We start from the raw sequence: 17,987 nt of genomic DNA, 5'->3' as shown, positions 1-17,987 counted from the left end.
AGTGAAACGAGAGCCGTGATGTCTCACATTTGAGGTGGATTAAGATTTCACTAACTGTTATATCACCACAAACGTGTGGTTTTTATAGAGTAAACAGTCCGATTTAGTGCTTTATTGTAATACTCAACAATTTGCTGCAACATGAATTATTTACCGTTATAATTTTAGGGGTTTTGATGTGGGGAATGCTGACACAAAAGTTACACACTGTGTCTGTGGAAGGGAACGTGTGTCTGTCGTTAGTGATATATCCTGTACCTTTTGCTTGTGTGCGATGCCTTTTACTAATAAATAGATAAGAAACACCTTGGTCTTACTGTTGGTTTATTTTATGGAATAAAATATGAAACAGAAAATGTATAAACAACTTTAGAAAACTCATAACAGAAAATAAAATCTGCCTTTAATGAAAGTGTCTGACACAATAATTCATGGTGTAACCTTAAACCTCTTTACATAACGTTATATAATAACGGGACAAAACGTTCTATAATAACGGGACAAAACGTTCTATAATAACGGGACAAAACTTTATATAATAACGGGACAAAACGTTCTATAATAACGGGACAAAACTTTATATAATAACGGGACAAAACGTTCTATAATAACGGGACAAAACGTTCTATAATAACGGGACAAAACGTTATATAATAACGGGACAAAACTTTATATAATAACGGGACAAAACGTTCTATAATAACGGGACAAAACTTTATATAATAACGGGACAAAACGTTCTATAATAACGGGACAAAACGTTCTATAATAACGGGACAAAACTTTATATAATAACGGGACAAAACGTTCTATAATAACGGGACAAAACGTTCTATAATAACGGGACAAAACGTTATATAATAACGGGACAAAACGTTCTATAATAACGGGACAAAACGTTCTATAATAACGGGACAAAACTTTATATAATAACGGGACAAAACGTTCTATAATAACGGGACAAAACTTTATATAATAACGGGACAAAACGTTCTATAATAACGGGACAAAACGTTCTATAATAACGGGACAAAACGTTATATAATAACGGGACAAAACGTTCTATAATAACGGGACAAAATGTTATATAATAACGGGACAAAACGTTATATAATAACGGGACAAAACGTTCTATAATAACGGGACAAAATGTTATATAATAACGGGACAAAACGTTATATAATAACGGGACAAAACGTTCTATAATAACGGGACAAAATGTTATATAATAACGGGACAAAACGTTATATAATAACGGGACAAAATGTTCTATAATAACGGGACAAAACGTTATATAATAACGGGACAAAACGTTATATAATGGGGGATGTCTTTTAATAAGCTCCAAGAGCCAGCCTAGCTGGGGAGTCAGTCCAAGTATCAATGGGGAAAACCAGGGGGTGGGGGGATACACCTCTGTCTGTTGATTATGTAAAGGGTTAAACATGCACATACAAACGTGGATTTATGAATACAAACGTGGATTTCAGATTTTTCATATTTCGATAATTGACCAAAGCCGATTCCTTATCGGTCTGTAACGGTTGCTTCCCTCTGATTTGACCACATTCTTGCTTTTTGTCACTTTATTCTGGTTGTTTTTCTTATATTGTGTTTTACAGGACATTCATTCAGTGGCTCTGTGTGGATACTTTTGTTATTCTCAATAAAACATTCATTGTATAAAGTGTATAAATCCAGCTGCCGGTAATTCATCCAGCACATTCCCACAGCCTGTGAGAAACAAAGAACTTATTGTGTCGAGATCCCGGGGGCATTTCTTATTAAAAGTAGGCTTATTAAATACCTCATTCCTTCCCCAATACCTGTGCTACCCATACAGTATCCGCTCATTCCTTCCCCAATACCTGTGTTACCCATACAGTATCCGCTCATTCCTTCCTTCCCCAATACCTGTGTTACCCATACAGTATCTGCTCATTCCTTCCTTCCCCAATACCTGTGCTACCCATACAGTATCCACTCCTTCCTTCCCCAATACCTGTTACCCATACAGTATCCGCTCATTCCTTCCTCAATACCTGTGTTACCCATACAGTATCCACTCCTTCCTTCCCCAATACCTGTTACCCATACAGTATCCACTCATTCCTTCCCCAATACCTGTTACCCATACAGTATCCACTCATTCCTTCCCTCAATACCTGTTTCCCATACAGTATCCGCTCATTCCTTCCCTCCCCAATACCTGTTACCCATACAGTATCCGCTCATTCCTTCCCTCCCCAATCCATGTGTTACCCATACAGTTTCAACTCATTCCTTCCCCAATACCTGTTACCCACACAGTATATACTCCTTCCTTCTCCAATAACTATTACCCATACAGTATCCGCTCATTCCTTCCCCAATACCTGTTACCCATACAGTATCCACTCGTTCCTTCCCCAATACCTGTGTTACCCATACAGTATCCACTCCTTCCTTCCCCAATACCTGTTACCCATACAGTATCCGCTCATTCCTTCCCCAATACCTGTTACCCATACAGTATACACTCATTCCTTCCCCAATACCTGTTACCCATACAGTATCCACTCATTCCTTCCCCAATACCTGTTACCCATACAGTATCTGCTCATTCCTTCCCCAATACCTGTTACCCATACAGTATCCACTCCTTCCTTCCCCAATACCTGTTACCCATAGAGTATCCGCTCATTCCTTCCCCAATACCTGTTACCCATACAGTATCCGCTCATTCCTTCCCCAATACCTGTGTTACCCATACAGTATCCGCTCCTTCCTTCCTTCCCCAATACCTATGTTACCCATACAGTATCCACTCATTCCTTCCTTCCCCAATACCTATGTTACCCATACAGTATCCACTCATTCCTTCCCCAATACCTGTGTTACCCATAGAGTATCCGCTCCTTCCTTCCCCAATACCTGTTACCCATACAGTATCCGCTCCTTCCTTCCCCAATACCTGTTACCCATACAGTATCCACTCATTCCTTCCCCAATACCTGTGTTACCCATACAGTATCCACTCATTCCTTCCCCAATACCTGTGTTACCCATACAGTATCCACTCATTCCTTCCCCAATACCTGTGTTACCCATACAGTATCCACTCGTTCCTTCCCCAATACCTGTGTTACCCATACCGTATCTGCTCATTCCTTCCCCAATACCTGTTACCCATACAGTATCCGCTCATTCCTTCCCCAATACCTGTTACCCATACAGTATCCACTCATTCCTTCCTTCCCCAATACCTGTGCTACCCATACAGTATCCACTCCTTCCTTCCCCAATACCTGTTACCCATACAGTATACACTCATTCCTTCCCCAATACCCGTTACCCATACAGTATGCGCTCATTCCTTCCCCAATACCTATTACCCATACAGTATCCACTCATTCCTTCCCCAATACCTGTTACCCATACAGTATCTGCTCCTTCCTTCCCTCAATACCTGTGTTACCCATACAGTATCCACTCCTTCCTTCCCCAATACCTGTGTTACCCATACAGTATCCGCTCATTCCTTCCTCAATACCTGTGTTACCCATACAGTATCCACTCCTTCCTTCCCCAATACCTGTGTTACCCATACAGTATACACTCATTCCTTCCCCAATACCTGTTACCCATACAGTATGCGCTCATTCCTTCCCCAATACCTGTTACCCATACAGTATCCACTCATTCCTTCTCCAATACCTGTTACCCATACAGTATCTGCTCATTCCTTCCCCAATACCTGTTACCCATACAGTATCCACTCCTTCCTTCCCCAATACCTGTTACCCATACAGTATCCACTCCTTCCTTCCCCAATACCTGTTACCCATACAGTATCCGCTCCTTCCTTCCCTCAATACCTGTTACCCATAGAGTATCCGCTCATTCCTTCCCCAATACCTGTTACCCATACAGTATCTGCTCATTCCTTCCCCAATACCTGTTACCCATACAGTATCCGCTCCTTCCTTCCCTCAATACCTGTTACCCATAGAGTATCCGCTCATTCCTTCCCCAATACCTGTTACCCATACAGTATCCGCTCATTCCTTCCCCAATACCTGTTACCCATAGAGTATCCGCTCCTTCCTTCCCCAATACATGTTACCCATACAGTATCCGCTCCTTCCTTCCTTCCCCAATACCTGTGTTACCCATACAGTATCCACTCGTTCCTTCCCCAATACCTGTGTTACCCATACAGTATCTGCTCATTCCTTCCCCAATACCTGTTACCCATACAGTATCCACTCGTTCCTTCCCCAATACCTGTTACCCATACAGTATCTGCTCATTCCTTCCCCAATACCTGTTACCCATACAGTATCCGCTCCTTCCTTCCCTCAATACCTGTGTTACCCATAGAGTATCCGCTCATTCCTTCCCCAATACCTGTTACCCATACAGTATCTGCTCATTCCTTCCCCAATACCTGTGCTACCCATACAGTATCCGCTCATTCCTTCCCCAATACCTGTGTTACCCATGCAGTATCCACTCATTCCTTCCCCAATACCTGTGTTACCCATACAGTATCCACTCCTTCCTTCCCCAATACCTGTTACCCATACAGTATCCGCTCATTCCTTCCCCAATACCTGTTACCCATACAGTATACACTCATTCCTTCCCCAATACCTGTTACCCATACAGTATCCACTCATTCCTTCCCCAATACCTGTTACCCATACAGTATCTGCTCATTCCTTCCCCAATACCTGTTACCCATACAGTATCCACTCCTTCCTTCCCCAATACCTGTTACCCATAGAGTATCCGCTCATTCCTTCCCCAATACCTGTTACCCATACAGTATCCGCTCATTCCTTCCCCAATACCTGTGTTACCCATACAGTATCCGCTCCTTCCTTCCTTCCCCAATACCTATGTTACCCATACAGTATCCACTCATTCCTTCCTTCCCCAATACCTATGTTACCCATACAGTATCCACTCATTCCTTCCCCAATACCTGTGTTACCCATAGAGTATCCGCTCCTTCCTTCCCCAATACCTGTTACCCATACAGTATCCGCTCCTTCCTTCCCCAATACCTGTTACCCATACAGTATCCACTCATTCCTTCCCCAATACCTGTGTTACCCATACAGTATCCACTCATTCCTTCCCCAATACCTGTGTTACCCATACAGTATCCACTCATTCCTTCCCCAATACCTGTGTTACCCATACAGTATCCACTCGTTCCTTCCCCAATACCTGTGTTACCCATACCGTATCTGCTCATTCCTTCCCCAATACCTGTTACCCATACAGTATCCGCTCATTCCTTCCCCAATACCTGTTACCCATACAGTATCCACTCATTCCTTCCTTCCCCAATACCTGTGCTACCCATACAGTATCCACTCCTTCCTTCCCCAATACCTGTTACCCATACAGTATACACTCATTCCTTCCCCAATACCCGTTACCCATACAGTATGCGCTCATTCCTTCCCCAATACCTATTACCCATACAGTATCCACTCATTCCTTCCCCAATACCTGTTACCCATACAGTATCTGCTCCTTCCTTCCCTCAATACCTGTGTTACCCATACAGTATCCACTCCTTCCTTCCCCAATACCTGTTACCCATAGAGTATCCGCTCATTCCTTCCCCAATACCTGTGTTACCCATACAGTATCCACTCCTTCCTTCCCCAATACCTGTGTTACCCATACAGTATCCGCTCATTCCTTCCTCAATACCTGTGTTACCCATACAGTATCCACTCCTTCCTTCCCCAATACCTGTGTTACCCATACAGTATACACTCATTCCTTCCCCAATACCTGTTACCCATACAGTATGCGCTCATTCCTTCCCCAATACCTGTTACCCATACAGTATCCACTCATTCCTTCTCCAATACCTGTTACCCATACAGTATCTGCTCATTCCTTCCCCAATACCTGTTACCCATACAGTATCCACTCCTTCCTTCCCCAATACCTGTTACCCATACAGTATCCACTCCTTCCTTCCCCAATACCTGTTACCCATACAGTATCCGCTCCTTCCTTCCCTCAATACCTGTTACCCATAGAGTATCCGCTCATTCCTTCCCCAATACCTGTTACCCATACAGTATCTGCTCATTCCTTCCCCAATACCTGTTACCCATACAGTATCCGCTCCTTCCTTCCCTCAATACCTGTTACCCATAGAGTATCCGCTCATTCCTTCCCCAATACCTGTTACCCATACAGTATCCGCTCATTCCTTCCCCAATACCTGTTACCCATAGAGTATCCGCTCCTTCCTTCCCCAATACATGTTACCCATACAGTATCCGCTCCTTCCTTCCTTCCCCAATACCTGTGTTACCCATACAGTATCCACTCGTTCCTTCCCCAATACCTGTGTTACCCATACAGTATCTGCTCATTCCTTCCCCAATACCTGTTACCCATACAGTATCCACTCGTTCCTTCCCCAATACCTGTTACCCATACAGTATCTGCTCATTCCTTCCCCAATACCTGTTACCCATACAGTATCCGCTCCTTCCTTCCCTCAATACCTGTGTTACCCATAGAGTATCCGCTCATTCCTTCCCCAATACCTGTTACCCATACAGTATCTGCTCATTCCTTCCCCAATACCTGTGCTACCCATACAGTATCCGCTCATTCCTTCCCCAATACCTGTGTTACCCATGCAGTATCCACTCATTCCTTCCCCAATACCTGTGCTACCCATACAGTATCCACTCTTTCCTTCCCCAATACCTGTTACCCATACAGTATCTGCTCATTCCTTCCCCAATACCTGTTACCCATACAGTATCCGCTCCTTCCTTCCCTCAATACCTGTGCTACCCATACAGTATCTGCTCATTCCTTCCCCAATACCTGTGCTACCCATACAGTATCCGCTCATTCCTTCCCCAATACCTGTGTTACCCATACAGTATCCGCTCATTCCTTCCCCAATACCTGTGCTACCCATACAGTATCCGCTCATTCCTTCCCCAATACCTGTTACCCACACAGTATCCACTCCTTCCTTCCCCAATACCTGTGCTACCCATACAGTATCCGCTCATTCCTTCCCCAATACCTGTTACCCATACAGTATCTGCTCATTCCTTCCCCAATACCTGTGCTACCCATACAGTATCCGCTCATTCCTTCCCCAATACCTGTTACCCATACAGTATCCACTCGTTCCTTCCCCAATACCTGTGTTACCCATACAGTATCCGCTCATTCCTTCCCCAATACCTGTTACCCATACAGTATCCACTCATTCCTTCCCCAATACCTGTTACCCATACAGTATCCGCTCATTCCTTCCCCAATTCCTGTGTTACCCATACAGTATCCGCTCATTCCTTCCCCAATACCTGTGCTACCCATACAGTATCCGCTCATTCCTTCCCCAATACCTGTGTTACCCATACAGTATCCACTCATTCCTTTCCATGTCAGCCACCCCAACACTAGTGTAATTCTTATAGCAGCCCATAGGGGGCACCCTGGAGAGATAGGAATACACTCCAAACCATGTAAAGAACCTAATACATGAAGCAACGTTTTGTTCCCCGCTAGCAGTCCCTCAAGGTATTTTTCAAACCGATAAAATCAGTTTAATAAGCTCATTTGAAGGAAAGAACCTTTAATCTTTTAAACCTTTCATTTTCCTGGTTGACATAGATTCCAGCCATAAAAACCCAGTGACAGTTTTCAGAAGTTGTTAAGGGTGTAGTTTCACTAGTGAATTTCCTTGAAGCATCTCATTTAGTACATTCCTAAACTTGCGGCGAACAGGAGAGAGCTCGGGGCAAATTCAGAGCACAGATCGCCATTACCCACCCACAGCTGGGTAAACTTGTGAACCCAAAAGTAAAAATACGTAAAGGGTGTGTCACTCTGTAAACTGCTAGAAACTGGTCCAACCTGTTCCAGACTATAGAATGTAATGACCACAAGTGCTGTCTGTTAACACCGGATCAATGGAGGCTGCAAAAAAACCCACTGAATACTATTTTCCAATACTGTTACAGCGACATTCCGGGCACCAAAACAACTTTAATGCATTTGCTAGATTTTGGCCTCATTAATATGCTGTGTTGTTTCGCATGCTCAAATCTTTATAGTTTTTGCATATAATAAATAAATGGTTTACAGAATTCTGCACCATAAGCCTGCCTCCTTAGCCACACTCCCTCACTCCAGAAAGACCTCCTTATGAAAGCTATGTACACAGTCTTAGCCCCAACAGCACTGAGTGAGCTGCTTTTAATTCACAATCTGCCTGCAGACGTATAACCGGTAGTGATATCCTTACTATATGTCTCCCTGGGTGTCCTGTACTGCTAATACAGGTTGTTTTGTTGTAAAGGTCAGTGTTCCCCAACCCAGTCCCCATGGACCACCAACAGTCCAGGATTTATGTGTGTCCCCCTGTTTTATTCCAATGAAGATACTTACACAACCTCAGGCCCGTCGCTAGCACACAGGCAAAACAAGCAATTGCTTGGGGCCCCGAGCTGGCCCGGGGCCCCAAGCAGAGCCCATGCTTGTTTTGCTTTCTTTAAGGCTGCAGCCGCCTGAGCGCTCTATAGAGAGCCTCAGGCGGCTGCAGCACTCCTGGTTACCTCTCCCCTCTACCTCCTGCCAGGCTGCCTGTCACTCAGTCCGGCCGGGTACCGCGCGGCGTGGTACAGGAACAGGGGATTCAGTTTCCTGTTCCCGGCCGGACTGACATGAAGTGTACACTGTGCTCACTTCCTTTTAGTCCGTCCGCGGCCGGGAACAGGAAACTGTCTGCTGAATCTCCTGACCTGTACCACGCGGTACCCGGCCGGAGTGAGTGACAGCCAGAAGCCCAGAACTGGAGTCTTGAGGTAGAGAGCGAGGAGCTCGGCCACGCTACATGGTCCAGGGAAGGGAAGAGGACTGAATTACTAGGGTAGGGTCGGAGTAAAAGAAAACAGAAAAACAGGGAGGGGGAGAGCAAGTAGGACACAGGGAGGGGGAGGGGGAAGTAAGAAGGACACGGTGAGGGGGGACTAAGTCTAAGAAGGACATGGGGTAGTGGAATAAGAAGGGGGGGGGGGGAAGTAAGAAGGACATGGGGTGGGGGAATAAGAAGGACACAGGGAGGGGGGAGTAAGAAGGACAGGGGGAGGGGTGGACTAAGAAGGACATGGGGTAGTGGAATAACATAAGAAGGGAGGGGGGACTAAGAAGGACATGGTGTAGTGGAATAAGAAGGGAGGGGGGAGTAAGAAGGACATGGGGTGGGGGAATAAGAAGGACACAGGGAGGGGGGAGTAAGAAGGACAGGGGGAGGGGTGGACTAAGAAGGACATGGGGTAGTGGAATAACATAAGAAGGGAGGGGGGAGTAAGAAGGACATGGGGTGGGGGAATAAGAAGGACACAGGGAGGGGGGACTAAGAAGGACATGGGGTAGTGGAATAAGGGGAAGGAGGAGGGGGAGTAAGAAGCACACAGGGAGGGGAATAAGAAGGACACAGGGAGGGGAGGGGAAGTAAGAAGGACAGGGGAAGGGGGGAGTAAGAAGGACAGGGGAAGGGGGAGTAAGAAGGACATGGGGTGAGGGAATAAGAAGGACACGGGGAGGGGGGACTAAGAAGGACATGGGGTAGACAGTGGATAAGAAGGGAGGGGGGAGTAAGAAGCACACGGGGAGGGAAATAAGAAGGACACGGGGAGGGGGAGTAAGAAGGACAGGGGAAGGGGGGAGTAAGAAGGACAGGGGAAGGGGGAGTAAGAAGGACACGGGGAGGGGGGACTAAGAAGGACATGGGGTAGACAGTGGATAAGAAGGGAGGGGGGAGTAAGAAGCACACGGGGAGGGGAATAAGAAGGACACGGGGAGGGGGAGTTGTAAGAAGGACAGGGGAAGGGGGGAATAAGAAGGACACAGGGAGGAGGAGGGGGAGTAAGAAGGACAAAGGGAGGGGGAGGAGATGAGGAGAACACAGGGAAGGGGGGTGAGGAGAACACAGAGAGGGGGCAGGTGCAGAGCTCTATGGGACTAAAGAGAGAGCTCTATAGGAAAGGGGGCAGGACAGGGAGCTCTTTCACACTACACCGCCGCGCACACACACATAATGCATCAGTAAAGTGACACTTTTATCCCTCCTCAAGGGGTCCCCTCTCTCAGCAGCCAGCCAACCACGTGATCTCGGCTGCCGGCAAAAAAGAAAACCTCCTCGGAGTCGGCAGTCATCATGAAGCGGAATTACGCTTCAGGAAGCCAGAAAAGAAAGAAGAGAAAGGAAGAGGAGGATAAGAAAAAACAAGATAGTGGTAAGTGATAAATTACATACACTAGATAAAATAGCTCTACTTGTCTTGTATAAATTGTGGTTCCTGTAGGCTTTGCGTGCGTAAGGTGGGGAGGGCGTGGAGGGGGGCCTCCATGTCTATTTTGCTTGGGGCCCCCAAATTCCTTCAAACGGCCCTGCACAACCTGGACTGTTGGTGGTCCATGAGGACTGGGTTGGGGGAACACTGGTTTCGGTCATTCAGTACTGGCAGTGACTGAGCTGTGTACATACATTGATAAGGAAGTATTTTTATGGATTGAGGGGGTGTGGCTAAAGAGGCAGGCTTATGGTGCAGCATTCTTCAAAACATTTATTTATTTTATGCAAAAAAACAAATATTGGAGCATGCAAAGACAGAATAATAATTAATGTTGCAAAAAAAGGAAAAAAAAACAATTGACTTGACTCTAAATATTAGAAATATTTAAAATAATTATAGTAATAGCAGCATCTTTATAAATGCAATAACTCACTCACACTCAATAAAGTATCAACCGATAACAAGGTATCTATAAAAACCTTTATGGCTCCAAACAGAATATCCAAACTCCGATATATCTCTCTTGAAGAAGACGTAAGAATCAAAAATTAATCACGTTAAAAACACATATCAGAAGATTTACCTCCCAAAATGGAAGTCCGCAGTCCGAAATGGTAGAAACCTTTGTTCTCAGTTACCGGTTACCGATGCTTAAAGTTCGCTGCAGTACTTGCTGGAGGTGGGGTGTGACGTAACTGCGTAGCCTTAAAGTGTGAGCAGTGTTTACCTGCCCCCTATTTGTAAATGTATCGATCGATATCTTCATATATTTACTTATTTGTTACAGTTTTACACTGGGGTTATTTTCTCCTCCCTATACGTTCCATTCTGTGGAGGTAATTGTATCTCTCTTTATGTAAGTTAGAAACATAGAATGTGACGGCAGATAAGAACCATTCGGCCCATCTTGTCTGCCCAATTTTCTAAATACTTTCATTAGTCTCTGGCCTTATCTTATAGTTAGGATAGCCTTATGCCTATCCCACGCATGCTTAAACTCCTTTACTGTGTTAACCTCTACCACTTCAGCTGGAAGGCTATTCCATGCATCCACTACCCTCTCAAGTTTATATTTGTTGGGAGTTAATACACAGGCACATAACACTTTTGCGGGTGCAGATAGTTATGGAGAATGAATTATAATTGCTGTGATAATGGGAGTTTGTGTTTTCTGTGAATCTTCTTTGATACTATAAAATAAAAACAAACAAACTAAACTCTGTAACCACAAGGTATAACTTTTCAGAGGACCCTTCGCTCACGCTATACCTCCTGTAATAAAGCGAGCTCAAACAACAAGCACGCCGGGTGACTGCGCAAGGGCCTGCGGGCGGCTGCTGCACTCTGAATTATTCATCCGGATACATTTTACTTTCTGTTTGATTAAATTTCATTTTTGCTAATTCACACAAATATTGGCCTTGACTTAAAGGGATCCTATAGTGTCAGAAAAACCAAGCCGTTTTCCTGGCACTATAGAGTTAATAGGTCCTCCTTCCGTGATGCTGAAGGGTTAAAACCCCTTCCGCCACTTACCTGAATCCAGCGCCGAGCATACCTAATGCACATGCGCAGCAATGGCCGCACACGCATTAGAAAATGCTGGAGGTCCGTGAGGATGTCCAGCGTCAGATAATGGACTAAAAGTCTGTTTGAATTCCGGAAGCCCTGTAGAGGCTGTCTGTTAGACATTCTGTTAGACAGTCACAGAGGGCAAACTTAGAGCTACAATGTAAACATTGCATTTATCTGGAACATGTTTAACACTTCAATGAGCTGAATGGTCTGGGTGCCTGCAGTGTTCCTTTAACCCCTTAAGGACCAAACTTCTGGAATAAAAGGGAATTATGACGTGTCACACACGTCATGTGTCCTTAAGGGGTTAATAAACTTTCCAAATGATTTTTCTGCAGAAGTCATTATTAAAATGCACGGGGAGTGTTCTAGACAAATCATTTAGAAGGTTTTTCTAACACTTCTGAATTACTTGGAAAGCTTAATAATTTAAAACTTTTTTGTTTGTTTTATTACCGTAACAAAATAAATAGGGGACTGGAAGGGAGAGAGGGTGGGAGCAGCTCAGTCTGTTGAAGAGGGGGAGAAGCATTAATTCTGATAGAACGAACGTTAGAACAGTACGTTTAATTACGCAATCCATTTTAAGCCATTTTTATGCATATCTGAAGAAATTCAACAAATAAGGAATGCTTTCTCTTTATTGTATTTGTCCAGAAATTATTGTTGGCATCCTGGCAGCTCAGAGCTCACAGAGCAAGCCCTGCTCCACACACTGCTCCATGTCCCACTAAAACGTGGCTACGTGGTTACCCTCAGCAGGAAAACACCCTGATTCCATGTCCCTCTAAAACATGGCTACGTGGTCACCCTCGGCAGGAAAACACCCCGACTCCATGTCCCACTAAAACGTGGCTACATAGTCACCCTCGGCAGGAAAACACCCGACTCCATGTCCCACTAAAACGTGGCTACGTGGTCACCCTCGGCAGGAAAACACCCCGACTCCATGTCCCACTAAAACGTGGCTACGTGGTCACCCTCGGCAGGAAAACACCCCGACTCCATGTCCCACTAAAACGTGGCTACATAGTCACCCTCGGCAGGAAAACACCCCGATTCCATGTCCCACTAAAATTTGGCTACGTGGTCACCCTCGGCAGGAAAACACCCCGACTCCATGTCCCACTAAAACGTGGCTACATAGTCACCCTCGGCAGGAAAACACCCTGATTCCATGTCCCACTAAAATTTGGCTACGTGGTCACCCTCGGCAGGAAAACACCCCGACTCCATATCCCACTAAAACATGGCTACGTGGTAACCCTCGGCAGGAAAACACCCTGATTCCATGTCCCACTAAAACTTGGCTACGTGGTCACCCTCGGCAGGAAAACACCCCGACTCCATGTCCCACTAAAACGTGGTTACGTGGTCACCCTCGGCAGGAAAACACCCCGACTCCATCTCCCACTAAAACGTGGCTACGTGGTCACCCTAGGCAGGAAAACACCCTGATTCCATGTCCCACTAAAACTTGGCTATGTGGTCACCCTCGGCAGGAAAACACCCCGACTCCATGTCCCACTAAAACGTGGCTACGTGGTCACCCTCGGCAGGAAAACACCCTGATTCCATGTCCCACTAAAACGTGGCTATGTGGTCACCCTCGGCAGGAAAACACCCCGACTCCATGTCCCACTAAAACGTGGCTACGTGGTCACCCTCGGCAGGAAAACACCCCGACTCCATCTCCCACTAAAACGTGGCTACGTGGTCACCCACAACGGAGCGCGAGCTTCTGATTTATTTATAAGATAACGGCCGGGTTTCTTTACTGTTAAAGAGCCGGATATAGATGTAGAGATTCTGTGGCACTAAACATGGAGCAATCAGTAGGAAAAATCCATTGGTTTCCATGACGACTGCTCCACTTTTAGTGCTAGAAAGGGTAATCCTGGGTGATTATTATTATTTTTTGGAGGTAAAAGCTGTTAATATAACATTCTGAAGTTTAGCCCAATCACGTGGCCCAGTGGGGCTTATTCAATAAACTACAAATTGTGACACATTTTCCAATTCAGCTGTTTTTCCATTTCACTGTTTTTTTACTTAAATTTGCCATTTCCACATGAGTTCTGAACATTTTGTCACTCAGTGAGTAATCTCTGCTATAAATGTTATCTCAATCTATGCGTTCGTTTAACAGACATTTTAGAAAGAGATCAATGTGGGGGGCGGGGGATCTATTTTTATCATTTATATATCGCCAACGTAGTCTGTAGCACTTTACAATTATAGAATGTGGATATCTGACAAGTCATTGACGTGCAAAATAATAACCGAGACAAGGTGACGAAGGCTTTGCTCAAAGGAGCTTACAATCTATGATCATTGTATACAATCTAAGTAACCGTGAAGTGATTCGCCCAGTAATGCCCTCAGATAAGGGTTGGGTTACTCTCAGTTGACAAAGTATTTTCATGACACGTTTTACAGCAATTTTTTTTTTTTAAAGTTCTCCAGAAGTTATAAACGCGATCACACCAGAATCAATAAATCGTGATAACGTTTGCAGAACATGGGAGATTTAGCTGAATCTTGCTGTGGTGTCAATGTCCACTTCGCCTCCATCTGGGTGTGTTTACCCTGCAAGGCTTCCTACATATACCCAGTGCTTTCGCATGCTCTCCGTTAATAATTAACCACTCGAGCGCTGGACACAGGGTGCATCTGTGCCGTAATGTTAGCCCCTAGATTGTAAGCTCACTTCACCAACTGTTTCCGTACATCATATGTGTTTGGTTACAATTAAATGTTTGTCTTATTTATATATTGTACAGCACTGCAGAATACATTGGTGCTATATGAATAGTTGTAATAATTAGCACTTCCAAAAAAAACGGTTTAATCGCCAGCAAATTAAAACTCTACTTCAACATTTTAAATATATATTTCTAATTGTGTCGCGGCAGATCAAGGTTTACTTTGCTGTGTGTGCTAAGCCGGATTATAGCGGAATATTTAGTGAATAATGAATATCGGGGTGCAGAAAATAACCCAAAGAATTGTGTGAGCAGTGGAAGTCGTTGGGGAGAGTCTGATCTGGTCGTTTCAGTTTGCTGAATGTACCCCAGGGTACGGTTGGCATGCTAGTGATTACACATTGTCAGGGCGATAATTACTACATAATTTAATACTCCAGACGTTTCATGATATGCCGAGCAGGTTCCATTCCTAAACTCCACCCTCCTGCGCACACCTGGCTTCCCAGACAATGGCAGGCGAGATGACAGAGTCTGAGTTAGTGCTGCGATAGGAAATTATGGTTTGTTTGCTTTGGTGACTGAATAAAAACGAATGTTAGAAACGAGAGGAAAATAGTGAAATGGTTTAACTGCACTCAGTCAGAAAGTCTAAAACCTGACATTAAATGGACTTCCTGCTCCACATAACTCAAAGTCCCCTGTCTCCCCGCACACAGTGTATTATAACTGCAGCTATAAGGTTATGGTGTAAGGAGGTCCCCTGTCTCCCCGCACACAGTGTATTATAACTGCAGCTATAAGGTTATGGTGTAAGGAGGTCCCCTGTCTCCCCGCACACAGTGTATTATAACTGCAGCTATAAGGTTATGGTGTAAGGAGGTCCCCTGTCTCCCCGCACACAGTGTATTATAACTGCAGCTATAAGGTTATGGTGTAAGGAGGTCCCCTGTCTCCCCGCACATAGTGTATTATAACTGCAGCTATAAGGTTATGGTGTAAGGAGGTCCCCTGTCTCCCCACACACAGTGTATTATAACTGCAGCTATAAGGTTATGGTGTAAGGAGGTCCCCTGTCTCCCCGCACACAGTGTATTATAACTGCAGCTATAAGGTTAGGGTGTAAGGAGGTCCCCTGTCTCCCTGCACACAGTGTATTATAACTGCAGCTATAAGGTTATGGTGTAAGGAGGTCCCCTGTCTCCCTGCACACAGTGTATTATAACTGCAGCTATAAGGTTATGGTGTAAGGATGTCCCCTGTCTCCCCGCACACAGTGTATTATAACTGCAACTATAAGGTTAGGGTGTAAGGAGGTCCCCTTTCTCCCTGCACACAGTGTATTATAACTGCAGCTATAAGGTTATGGTGTAAGGAGGTCCCCTGTCTCCCCGCACACAGTGTATTATAACTGCAGCTATAAGGTTATGGTGTAAGGAGGTCCCCTGTCTCCCAGCACACAGTGTATTATAACTGCAGCTATAAGGTAATGTTGTAAGGAGCCGCTAAACACGGCGAAACGCGCGTCGGGTCTACACCGACATCAACCTGAGACCGTTACCTGCTTTCCGTCACCTCCCAAGAAAAAGACTTCATTCCTCCAAACACCTGACGATCGGTTCCCAGTACCTGTATCACTGATATCTACCCTAGCGGGCTTTATAACCCTGCGGTAGTGTAGACAGCTAAACAGACCGATCCTGTTATGAGAGGACACTGTATACATTTATCTTGGGGATTTGACATTCTGATATAATTGAATCGGAAAGCTAGCTCTTTGGGTATTCATTTATGCAAACCATTTCACAGTGTACATAACTCTTTTCACCTACTTACTATTGTGCCGTCTCATTGGCACTTTCTTTACTATAACTAGTGCCCATGAAGGCACTATTCCTTTTCCGGGTTTCTCTAAGTATAGACTGTCTGGTATGTGAGCCAGACCCGTTAATCTAACCACTGTTAGGATCCTGATAAATCGTGAGCATAATCAGATGCTACACAGGATCAACAGTGGACTCAATTTGTCTGGAAACACCAAACGTAGGGAACTAGGCACTGGGATTACAGTGTACTATCGGATACACGGAATCCTAAACAGCAATTAGCTTAAATGTGTCTGACTTTCAGACTAACCATTTCCTTGAGAAACCACGATTAAGATATATATGATTCCTCTCAAAACTGGAGTAAGAGTTCATACCACGGACTGACTTCATTTTCCATGTTGGATGTCAATGCAGTATTAGGCTTAGTTATGGTGTAAGGAGGTCCCCTGTCTCCCTGCACACAGTGTATTATAACTGCAGCTATAAGGTTATGGTGTAAGGAGGTCCCCTGTCTCCCCGCACACAGTGTATTATAACTGCAGCTATAAGGTTATGGTGTAAGGAGGTCCCCTGTCTTCCCGCACACAGTGTATTATAACTGCAGCTATAAGGTTATGGTGTAAGGAGGTCCCCTGTCTCACCGCACACAGTGTATTATAACTGCAGCTATAAGGTTATGGTGTAAGGAGGTCCCTTGGCTCACCGCACACAGTGTATTATAACTGCAGCTATAAGGTTATGGTGTAAGGAGGTCCCCTGTCTCCCACACACAGTGTATTATTACTGCAGCTATAAGGTTATGGTGTAAGGAGGTCCCCTGTCTCCCTGCACACAGTGTATTATAACTGCAGCTATAAGGTTATGGTGTAAGGAGGTCCCCTGTCTCCCCGCACACAGTGTATTATAACTGCAGCTATAAGGTTATGGTGTAAGGAGGTCCCCTGTCTTCCCGCACACAGTGTATTATAACTGCAGCTATAAGGTTATGGTGTAAGGAGGTCCCCTGTCTCACCGCACACAGTGTATTATAACTGCAGCTATAAGGTTATGGTGTAAGGAGGTCCCTTGGCTCACCGCACACAGTGTATTATAACTGCAGCTATAAGGTTATGGTGTAAGGAGGTCCCCTGTCTCCCCGCACACAGTGTATTATAACTGCAGCTATAAGGTTATGGTGTATGGAGGTCCCCTGTCTCCCCGCACACAGTGTATTATAACTGCAGCTATAAGGTTATGGTGTAAGGAGGTCCCCTGTCTCCCCGCACACAGTGTATTATAACTGCAGCTATAAGGTTATGGTGTAAGGAGGTCCCCTGTCTTCCCGCACACAGTGTATTATAACTGCAGCTATAAGGTTATGGTGTAAGGAGGTCCCCTGTCTTCCCGCACAGTGTATTATAATTGCAGCTATAAGGTTATGGTGTAAGGAGGCCCCCTGTCTTCCCGCACACAGTGTATTATAACTGCAGCTATAAGGTTATGGTGTAAGGAGGTCCCCTGTCTTCCCGCACACAGTGTATTATAACTGC

This window comes from Pelobates fuscus, chromosome 3, assembly GCF_036172605.1.
Source record: "Pelobates fuscus isolate aPelFus1 chromosome 3, aPelFus1.pri, whole genome shotgun sequence".
Classification (NCBI taxonomy): domain Eukaryota; kingdom Metazoa; phylum Chordata; class Amphibia; order Anura; family Pelobatidae; genus Pelobates; species Pelobates fuscus.
This window is presented reverse-complemented; position numbering follows the sequence as displayed.